Source organism: Sycon ciliatum, chromosome 7 (assembly GCF_964019385.1).
Source record: "Sycon ciliatum chromosome 7, ocSycCili1.1, whole genome shotgun sequence".
In the NCBI taxonomy this organism is placed as follows: domain Eukaryota; kingdom Metazoa; phylum Porifera; class Calcarea; order Leucosolenida; family Sycettidae; genus Sycon; species Sycon ciliatum.
In genome coordinates, this window is record NC_088649.1 from 22,308,149 (window position 1) to 22,319,338 (window position 11,190).

Here is an 11,190-nt window from a genome sequence, read left to right on the forward strand (position 1 = left end):
ATATATGAGACAAGTTTGTGTAGCGTTAGTGTGACGTGGAGTATGCTGATTGGATGTGAGGTGGTGAGAGTATGCTGATTGACCGATAGCAATTAGTGGAAGGGATAAAGTAATGCACTGCTTGTGCAGCGTAACCAAACACATGGTCTGTGGGAAACACCTTAGTAAAATAAATAAAATAATAATAACATGAATTGCCACCGGCACTTGAGAGACTCGAGCCTCGCCGCCTTGTTCAAATCGGACTTGGTAGCTTCGTACTGGAACTTAATCTTCTTCTTTTTGAGGTATGACCGTACAAAACGCGCTTGGATTTTTTCATTTATTTTATTTATTTATTTTTATTTATTTATTTTTTTCATTGCAACATTTTTAGCAGATGTCCACTCGTGAAACAAAGGTGAATCTGGAACGAATAAATGGGCCATGTCAAAGGCATGACGAGTCTCGAAGTCTTCACATTCACGATGGAACCTTGTCATGATTGACGCATTCCTTGATGGTGCGCACATGAAATCACCCTGGCTCATCTTTTCCAACACCATTCTTTTCACATCCTGCAACCCATACCCTACTAGTATCAGTGGGGACGCTAGAATCAGAAGAGGCAAGACAGCACTCTTCCGTGGATGTATTACTCGACACAACACCACCCATACTTGTTTTCTAGAAGTTTTGACTATAATGATATATTGCAGCAGGAAGTAGTATACAGTCAAATAGGATAGGATAAGAATGAATGCTCAACTGTCTGATAAAGAATGCAGTTCATTAAAGACTTATTGGAAGGTCTCTACCAGCTGATCGTCATGTTGGACGGCAACACTGCATAATGATATGAAGCTCTCAGTTAGCTGTTTCAGTTCCGTGGTAGAAAGTGTCATGTGTGCGTCCAAAGAACGATGAAAACATCTGGGGTCCACGTTGATGCAGACGATTGGAGCAACAGCAAGACGTACCTTCAACGCTTGCTCGTCAATGTCGAGGGAGACTGCCCCGGGGTAGATGAAAACATCTTGTTCCACATCCAGTTCGAACCAGCTGGTCGGGACTAGCTTGCTTTCACCGTTGATGTAGAAGAAGAAGAAGAAGAAGAAGAAGAAGAAGAAGAAGAGCAATACGGGGAGGAAAAACAGTGTCAACATCTTGATCATGTTTTACATGAAGGAAGATACGTGTGTTCTTCGTGTGGACTTGTCATGGCGGTGATTTACTTCCCTGAAGATGATGTGCATAGGAGATGTAGTTTGATGAAGAAGCCTTACGCGGTACATGAGCGGTTAAGCGGTGTGGATCGTCATCTTTTGCATTTTCTTTCGAAAACTGAACTCTTATCCGATCAGCTTTGCGTACACACTCTTCGGGAGCAGATACTTGCGATGAAAAAATCCTGTTTGTACAAGAGTATAAACTATGCTATAGCATTATCCTGCATAGTATACGATACGAATGTGGATGTACTACGTAAACTGCGTTCCTACTTACCTCGTAGCAATGTATCATGGTTGAGGTTCAGTCGAATCATGAAACCTCTTCCTCAGCATTTTCCACTCCTATATGTACTGCGTCTCATGGAGTCGACCAGGATGGTGTCTTCTTCTCAACTGTCCACGTTGCGTACGAATTTGCTGATTTTATCTCCATCTGATACATCTCTTATGATATCATTGATTGATGCCTATTGTTGGGAAACCTATTCACTTGATCACGTGATTCAGAACTTGCACACGTTTGACTCTGATCTTATTTCCATACTGTATCAGTTCACTAAAGTGGCGGTATCATGTAAGGAATCTTTAAGATGAGATATGATTTTGGTGGGCATGCCGCTGATTGGACAAAATGCTTTTGGTGGGTTTGATGCTGGCTGGTCAAATGTGTTTTTGGTGGGCTCAATGCTGAGTGGTCAAATGTTTTTGGCGGGCTTGATGGTGATTGGTTGACCTAGCTGACACATATTTTATCACTTCAACCCGCCTCCGTCTCTGCCTTGTATAAATACGGGTGGTTGTCCTGTAGTCGAGTCATTCGTTCATCGAATGCAGTGCTGATGAGTTGTTCTCCCTTCGCTTCCTGGAAGATGGATAACCTATACGAGCGGCGGGTGAGGAAGAATTCCGCTCTTCCTGCTGACCCTCCTCAAGTTGTGCTCTCTTCGAAGGCAGTACCGGCTAAGCGTCGCTATGTGTCACCTGCTCCTACCAAGCTCCACAAAGAGATTGTGGTAGATGGGTTTCAGGAGGACATGCAACTGTCCTACAAGTCATCAGGTAGATCCTTCTACAAGCCTGGTTATAAGATGTACTTCCCTTCAGGAGCTCTACCAGCCTGTGGTAGTACGGCAACAGCTCGCAAAGATGCTCAAGGACAGGTTTACATCGAACTGAATGAGTCCACTGAGTTCATCATTACGAACTTGATCAAGACTTGTCCATCGCTCCGTGACACTCTCCGAAGAGGACGTGTGGAGAAGATCAAGACCAACTTCTACCCGTCATGTTCGTCCTACGGTCAATGTCGGGTGTACATCAACGGTGAAAGCAAGCTAGTCCCGACCAGCTGGTTCGAACTGGATGTGGAACAAGATGTTTTCATCTACCCCGGGGCAGTCTCCCTCGACATTGACGAGCAAGCGTTGAAGGTACGTCTTGCTGTTGCTCCAATCGTCTGCATCAACGTGGACCCCAGATGTTTTCATCGTTCTTTGGACGCACACATGACACTTTCTACCACGGAACTGAAACAGCTAACTGAGAGCTTCATATCATTATGCAGTGTTGCCGTCCAACATGACGATCAGCTGGTAGAGACCTTCCAATAAGTCTTTAATGAACTGCATTCTTTATCAGACAGTTGATCATTCATTCTTATCCTATCCTATTTGACTGTATACTACTTCCTGCTGCAATATATCATTATAGTCAAAACTTCTAGAAAACAAGTATGGGTGGTGTTGTGTCGAGTAATACATCCACGGAAGAGTGCTGTCTTGCCTCTTCTGATTCTAGCGTCCCCACTGATACTAGTAGGGTATGGGTTGCAGGATGTGAAAAGAATGGTGTTGGAAAAGATGAGCCAGGGTGATTTCATGTGCGCACCATCAAGGAATGCGTCAATCATGACAAGGTTCCATCGTGAATGTGAAGACTTCGAGACTCGTCATGCCTTTGACATGGCCCATTTATTCGTTCCAGATTCACCTTTGTTTCACGAGTGGACATCTGCTAAAAATGTTGCAATGAAAAAAATAAATAAATAAAAATAAATAAATAAAATAAATGAAAAAATCCAAGCGCGTTTTGTACGGTCATACCTCAAAAAGAAGAAGATTAAGTTCCAGTACGAAGCTACCAAGTCCGATTTGAACAAGGCGGCGAGGCTCGAGTCTCTCAAGTGCCGGTGGCAATTCATGTTATTATTATTTTATTTATTTTACTAAGGTGTTTCCCACAGACCATGTGTTTGGTTACGCTGCACAAGCAGTGCATTACTTTATCCCTTCCACTAATTGCTATCGGTCAATCAGCATACTCTCACCACCTCACATCCAATCAGCATACTCCACGTCACACTAACGCTACACAAACTTGTCTCATATATGCGAAAAAATAGTATTGGATCATAGCAACATCCTCCTGGATAATGAACAAAATAATGATTAAAACACAATAACCGACAACAACCGACAACAACCAACAACAACCAACAACAACACCCAACAACCGACAACAACCGACAACAACCAACAACAGCCAACAACAGCCAACAACAACCAACAACAGCCAACAACAACCAACAACAACCAACAACAACCGACAACAACTGACAACAACATCCAACAACCAACAACAACCGATAACAACCAACTACAGCCAACAACAACCAACAACAACAACCAACAACCGACAACGGCCGACAACAACAACCAACAACAACCAACAACAGCCAACAACAACCAACAACAGCCAACAACAACGGACAACAACGGACAACAACCAACAACAACCAACAACAACCAACACCAACCAACAACAACACCCAACAAGCGACAACAACACCCAACAACCGACAGCAATCGGCAACAACAACCAACAACAGCAAACGACAACCGGCAACAACCGACAACAATACCAAACAACACCCAACAACAACCAACAACAGCCAACAATAAACAACAACAACCGACAACAGCCGAAAACAACCGACAACAACCAACACCAACCAACAACAACCAACTACAACCAACAACTAGCAACCGACAACAACCGACAACAACATCCAACAACAACCAACAACAGTCAACAACAACAGCCAACAACAACTAGCAACAGCCGACAACAACGGACAACAACCGACAACAACCAACAACAACCAACAACAACCAACACCAACCAACAAGAACACCCAACAACCGACAACAACCGACAACAACCGACAACAACAACAACCAACAACAACCAACAATAACCAGCAACAACCGACAACAACATCCAACAGGCAACAACAACCGACAACAACACACAACAACAACCAACAACAACCAATAACAACATCAACAACGACGACGATAACGACGACAACAACCGACAACAACATCAACAACAACCAACAACAACCAACAACAAACGACGACAACAACCGGCAACAACCGACAGCAACAACCAATAACAACATCAACAACGACGACGATAACGACGACAACAACCGACTACAACATCAGCAACGACGACGATAACGACGACAACCACAACAGTGTCCGGTAATGTGTGGTAGAGAATGGCAGTCAGCCAGACTGATTACAGTTGAACATGTATAATAATAATAATAACACATTTCGCGTAGTTGAGCACTAAATAAAGAAATTCAGTTTTTTCCCCACTTCTGTCTTGTGAGCATCATCAGCAAGGTGTAGTAGCTGCTGATACTGATTTGTCCTCGAGTGTCGAGCTGCACAGTTTCTTCCAGTCTGTCTTGTCCTCTGCATGGTCTTCATGGGCACACCCAGCTTATTCAACTGAGCGACCAGACTTGTAGCTAGTGTCAACCTTGGCCACCCACGAGGTGCTTTGTTGTCCTTGTCCAAATAGCCGCTCATGGCTACTTAGGGTGGCGTGTCCGTGTCCATCTGTAGCACATGACTGGTCATTCGTAGTCGCCTACACGCAGCGGTGTCATGTATTACTACAAGAACTCAACCAAGTCCTCAGCAGTCATGGAGTAGCGGCAGGTTGGGCAAGTTGGGCTGGAGGCAGAACTGATCCACTCCTTGATACAGTGGAAGTGAAATTCATGACCACACTCCAACTTGGATAGAGGACGGTTCAGGGTATCCTGACAAATCACACAAATGGGCTCATGACTTATTGCTGACGAGTCTACCTTAGTAGGCACTACATTGATGTGCTGCAGCTCCATGGGGTGTATTGCCTGGTCTTGATGGTGGTCACCGTAATACACCCCGTTGAGGTACCACTGATAGATACCCTCCTCCTCCTGAGAGATGAAAGCAGGCCCATCTTCCCTATGCCGAAGGTTGTATCGGTACCACTCCCGTACACGGTTGTTACCTTCCCTGCGTATCACGGCTGGCGAATTCTCCCTGTGGAGCCGGTCGTGATAATACCACTGGATGGTGATACCATCATCACTCCGAGTGATCCTGGCTGGTCCGTCTACTCTGTGTAGACGCCCTTGGACATACCAGGCTTCCAGCAAATAGGCGCCATCAAATCTCTCCGTCAGAGCAGGGCCGTCGCCGATCCTTTGTCTGACGCCATTCCAATACCACTCTTCGCGGTGTCGGTAGAACCCCTCAGAGTCTTCACCAAGGTCTGAAAATGTTTCCACTGCAGGGCCATCATACCTGTGGAGTCTTCCGTGGTGATACCACCGTAGAATACCGCATGTGGCGTCATAATAACTGACTGCAGGACCGCCGGCTCTATGACGGGCGCCGTTGAGGTAGTACTCTATGCTACCCCGTCCTATCCAAGCCGGTTCATTAACGCGATGAAGGCGACCTCCATAGCACCAGGCGGACACTCCCCTACTATCAACAAGAGCTGGTCCGTCCTCCCGATGGAGTCTACCATCGACGTGCCAAATTTCTTGCTGCGCGTTTTGATCTGCCAACTCCACAACTGTTCTTATTGGCGTCCGCCTTTCTATTAGTAAAGGACCCGTGGTGAGAGACCACGACCGGTCGTCCAAGTCTACACCGAATGTATCAGCCATATCTATTTACTGAGAATAATGTAACAACTCCTCCACAAACGCTTCTACAACTGACGTCTTCTTCATCCTGGTTTTTTCCTCTTGGTGGTTTTGGATAAGAGTTGAAAAGTCCAAAAGGTCAACTGATGACCTTTGCGTTACTTGGTATGATTGGGTTTTAGCGGATGATGTCGGTATGCAGCTGGGGAGCGAATTTGACAGGAAGAAGGTAAAGGTCTTGCTTTGCGGTTCACACCTTCACTTCAGTATCATTATCCTGAAAACAGTCTGTAGAAATGACGTTCACGTGTCACTGTGGCGTCCGCCTTACAGGGGTAGTACCCCTGTTTCAACACCTGAGGCGGTGCGTCAAGCGCCGCCTCTTTCTTATAATATATTGCGACAAATGGTAAGTGTGCAGTGCTCCTAGCTCTCTCCCCCAACAAAAGAGCTCTATGACACTGTGCTTTCTGCGGTTTCTTTCGTTTTTACAGTGGAGAAAGGCTGGTGGGAGGCCAGGCCGTGGCCGCGCACCTGGCGGGTGCGACCCATCGGGCCCGTTACTGGGAGGGCCGGCAAGTCGGGCTGCTGTTGCAGTCCGACTACCGGGATGCCATGGAGCGTATCCGGACCCTGTAAGTAAGCACTGCTCTGTCTACATGTATACTTATCCTCCTCGTTATAGCGATACTTACTTGTTTCGTATCCTCTTGTCTTACCCTGCTTCCGTATTCGTGACACTAATAGTGTTTGTGTGCGCTCATGCTTGGTTTTACAGATGATGATGACGTATGTATGAAGGTCTGGAGCTAGCTGCCGTCTTCGGGATGTGCCATTTGTTTTCAAAATTATTTGTAAGTACTTGTAACAGGCGTAGTGTAGTAACTGTGTATGCAGTGTAGTAACAGTGTGTGGTGTTTTGTGATGGTCCTGAGCGGTCGTAATGTGTTTTGTGATGGTCCTGAGCAGTCGTAATGTGTTGGGCTACTGAAGTACACTGCATGAAGGGGTATGCGTGGGTGCTTCGACATATTCTCGTGCTTCCTAAACCCTAGATACGTGTATAGCACTATAACCTAGATGTGTGTGTGTGTGTGTGTGTGTGTGTGTGTGTGTGTCCGCGCATGCATGCGTGTGCGTGCATTGTGTTCTCTTCTACAGACTCATCCAAGTCTATTTAAATAAAAGTGCATTATAGTAAACAGTATTGTGTTTTGTTACAGTGAATATGTGGGGAATGGTGGATATGCCTTAGTGTGACTGGATACGTGCGGGTTGTGACTCTTTGCTGGTCACTCTGGATTCTCCAGTATAGATTCGGTGCAGTGCAGAGGGGATTTGCGGTGCGTAGCAACACTGCTTCACTGTGACACCCCTTCAATAATTGTTTTGATGCATGATACTCCGGGCGTAGCCGGTTGATTCTTACTGTATCCCGATCAAAATAGAAATATGCATCTAATGCACCTGCATGGATAGTAGGCATTTCCCAATTCGGCCGGCCGAAAAATTCGCAGAAAAAAGTGGTTTTGAAGAAATCACCCATCTTTTCGCCGAATTTTCACATTTCGCTTGTTGAATTCGCCGAAAATCGATGTTTCAGTGCTTCAACAGACTGTGTGTAAATGTACATGACGTAATGGGAACAGTGACTTCAAGTACTACGTTGAGTCGAATTCTGATCTTGGGGCTCATAATATGGCCGAATTTGAACATTCTCTGAAACCGATCGAAAAGCCGATTAGGCATGCTCTGTATGGGCAACTTGTCAATCAGTGCACATCTACGATGTGCGAATAAAACGAATGCACGGAACGTGAACTTGTTTGCTGCAAATCTACGAAGGGATTAGTATATTGACACGTGTACTAGTACACCTTGCGTTGCACTGCGTCTTTCCCACACGCATAGGACCACTGAAGGTCACACGCTTCGCGTGCGTATGCACACATGCGCAATATGTCATTCACTGCATGCAATGCACATCTTCGATGTGCAAATCAGGGGATAGTACGTATTTTACTACTCCCCGGTGCGAATGCACCGAACGTGCACAAGTGCACGTTCGCCATCTTTGGCGAAAAGAACCTTAAGAATGACATTTATGGCATGCCAGGGGTCAAAGGTCAAACTCTGGGGGGTCCCGGGGCCAGACCCAGCACGACCGACACAGTGTGCCTTATTTGGCCCAAAGGTCAAAGGTCAAAAAGTGGCCCAGAACCTGCCCCGCACTAACTACTGCCGTGCACAGGCTTTTGTGATCTCGTGTACTAAAAATTTAAGCATTCATCTTTAGACACTGAGTATTATATAAGAGGAAGATTTATCCTAACGCTGAAACCGTTAAGCACTTTGTTCTTAGATTGTAAGCCCAGTTGTTAATACTGTAAGCATTATAGTGTTTTCTATTGTCGTCTAGTACATTTGCCCTGTTTTGATAGTTTGATTTTCCTTCAGAGTTACCTGTTTTGCGCCGTTGCTATAGTTGCAAATAGGCTACTTTAAATACGTTATATCGTTTTCATATCACCCATGTCTGTATATTTAATCTATGCTATTTTCAAAACGAGTGTTTCCCCATCTATTTTTTCTTTCAGCCCGAGCGATACATTAAAGCCATGCGAGAATGCCAATACACCATTACAGCAAACCCGGATTTTAGTGGCATTACACTTTAGTTTATAGTCGCACATGCAGGAACCGCTAATCCTTCTTGCATACACATGTAGATGTACATGTGTACGAACCCAGTTATGATCCAACAAGTGGGGAACTGATTGCTGACTAGCAGAGGATATCATATCGAATAATTTCTGGCTTTCCGTCAAGCAATGTGAAAGTGTCATCATATTTATAGCCGATCAGGATACGTTTTGCAGTGGGTGCACCTGTCGGTAGCAGACGAAAACGGTTCTTTGAACTGACTTGATCAGAAGATCCCAGCCTGTATTATCTAGCATTCATTTGCTCTTATTTCGCTTCCCCTGAGTTGACAATATAGGATAGGAGTGTGACAAAAGAGGCTTCACTCTGGAGAAATTGCTGACAATCTGCCCGTGTTCACGGGGTACTGCAAGACTTAATTCAACTGCGCCACGTTCCTTCTCAATGCCTTAGGATACCGCACGTTTCTCAATGTGATTTTTACTGATTTCCTTAATTAAATAATACGTTTAATTGTGGCATAATAAGTTGCTGTGCGTTGATGTGATTCATTCAGCCTGCTTCTTTGTGTATTTGTTCTCTAACCTAAGATAATTATGATACACACACCCCGCAAATCACGATTAAGCATAGAATGAATCTGATTATAAAACACGCATGCACACTTCCTGTTCCAGTGCATGTTTTTGCATGGTAATTACAGACTCTTGTACAAACACGTTAGGGACACGCACATCCAACATTGTCGCCGCATAGCAACCTCTTTTGCGACCGACCTGTGCTCCCTACCAGAGAGCAGATGCGCATCTGTAATTCAGATGTTCAACAATGTCGCTAGAGGGTTACTCGTATGCGAGCACGAATACGTGGTCGTCTTCGGCACTTGGAGCAACTTCCTGAACGAGCGTGGGTCAGTTCATTCGATATGGCTCGCAAGTCCTTTCTTTTTGATTTCGCATTAATACTTGACGGCAGTCGTGGAGATTTATTCAGAAAGATCATGTTCTGATAAGGGGGGTGATGTCCAAAACCTTCCTGTTGATTTTTTCTCCTTTGGCAAACGGCGTAAAGATCATGAATGAGGAGGACAGTACTGTTAGGTTCTTACTTCACTTAGTAATATATGATGAGGAATTTACGGGATGTGCATGATTTGGTGACGTTCTCTGGGCTTATTTTAGACAGGCCTAGCCTAGCTAAATGCACCGAACTGGTTCGATTCGCTCTACAACACGCTCTAGACAAGATCCGAACTCCTATTAGGATGCATCACCCTATCAATGCGGAGAAAGTACTAGCGAGAATCGTCTATGCACACTATTGACGTGCATTGAATTCTTTCTCTTACCAGGGGTGGACTACTTGCTAAAACTGAAATGCGATGAACTTATATTTGCCGCGAAACAAATAGCTATCACTCATTCCGTTTTCATTCACGAGTTGCTAACACTGCTAACTGTAATACTTATTCCCATAAATGGACATGGCGTACCGGTATGTGGATTATTAATATACGGCTTTTACCATCCACCACCGGTTAAGGTCTAGTATGGAACGTGCGGCAAAGGATAACGGTGGGTGAAAACGAAGTGCAGTACACTGTATAGTAATTTTAGAACATTCTTTTTTTTGTGCCTCATGATGACCTAGATAGGCGTGTTATGCTCAGGCACGACATAATTCTGATCGTGTCAGCCGAACGCTTGAACTCGCTCTGCAGCTACGGATCCATAGCCGTGCCGGAGTATTGTGGGCACATGCAAAAAGGACCTCATTCGGACTCCGCAAGTGAATATATCATCTGGCCATAATGCCAGACACCTGCAGTTTAGCCCTTACACGCATTTTTCAACCAGTGTAAGACATCACGATTACAGTAAACAGCAACACCTTTGAAACTTCGACATTCGCACCTTGGTGCCCAGATTTACGGAGTGACAACCCTCATCAATCATCTTTTTCTTGTGCATCCATCTCTCCTTTTCCCATATTTATCTACCTCCCTCTCTAGCTGCATTATTTGTGATGCTTGGAGAAAGACTCTATTGGGAAGCGCCTCGCCAACAACATGAGCACATCACCCTTACTCCCCTTTGTTGAAGCATTCGTTCAGTCACTTCAACAACATTTGAGGGCATCGGAATAATTTAAGGCAATCGGTTTCTACGCAGAGGTAGCATCCAGATCCTGCATGCTAAGCATGCAAAGAGATATACATGGTTTTTATTGGAATTGACATTCTTCCTCAGTGAGCCCTTTCCCAAAGATGCTCGCCAATTTTTTCGCAACTTTTTGTGGTTTAGGAAGAAATCG

At 44.9% G+C, this 11,190-nt stretch overlaps 1 long non-coding RNA gene across 1 annotated transcript; it reads left to right on the forward strand.

The window, feature by feature from the left end:
* Positions 1 to 6,732: 6,732 nt before the first annotated feature.
* Positions 6,733 to 7,399, forward strand: LOC135821430 (uncharacterized). Its single transcript, XR_010554347.1, has 3 exons — positions 6,733 to 6,848; positions 6,992 to 7,067; positions 7,375 to 7,399. It is a non-coding gene; the product is annotated as an uncharacterized LOC135821430 (long non-coding RNA).
* Positions 7,400 to 11,190: the final 3,791 nt, after the last annotated feature.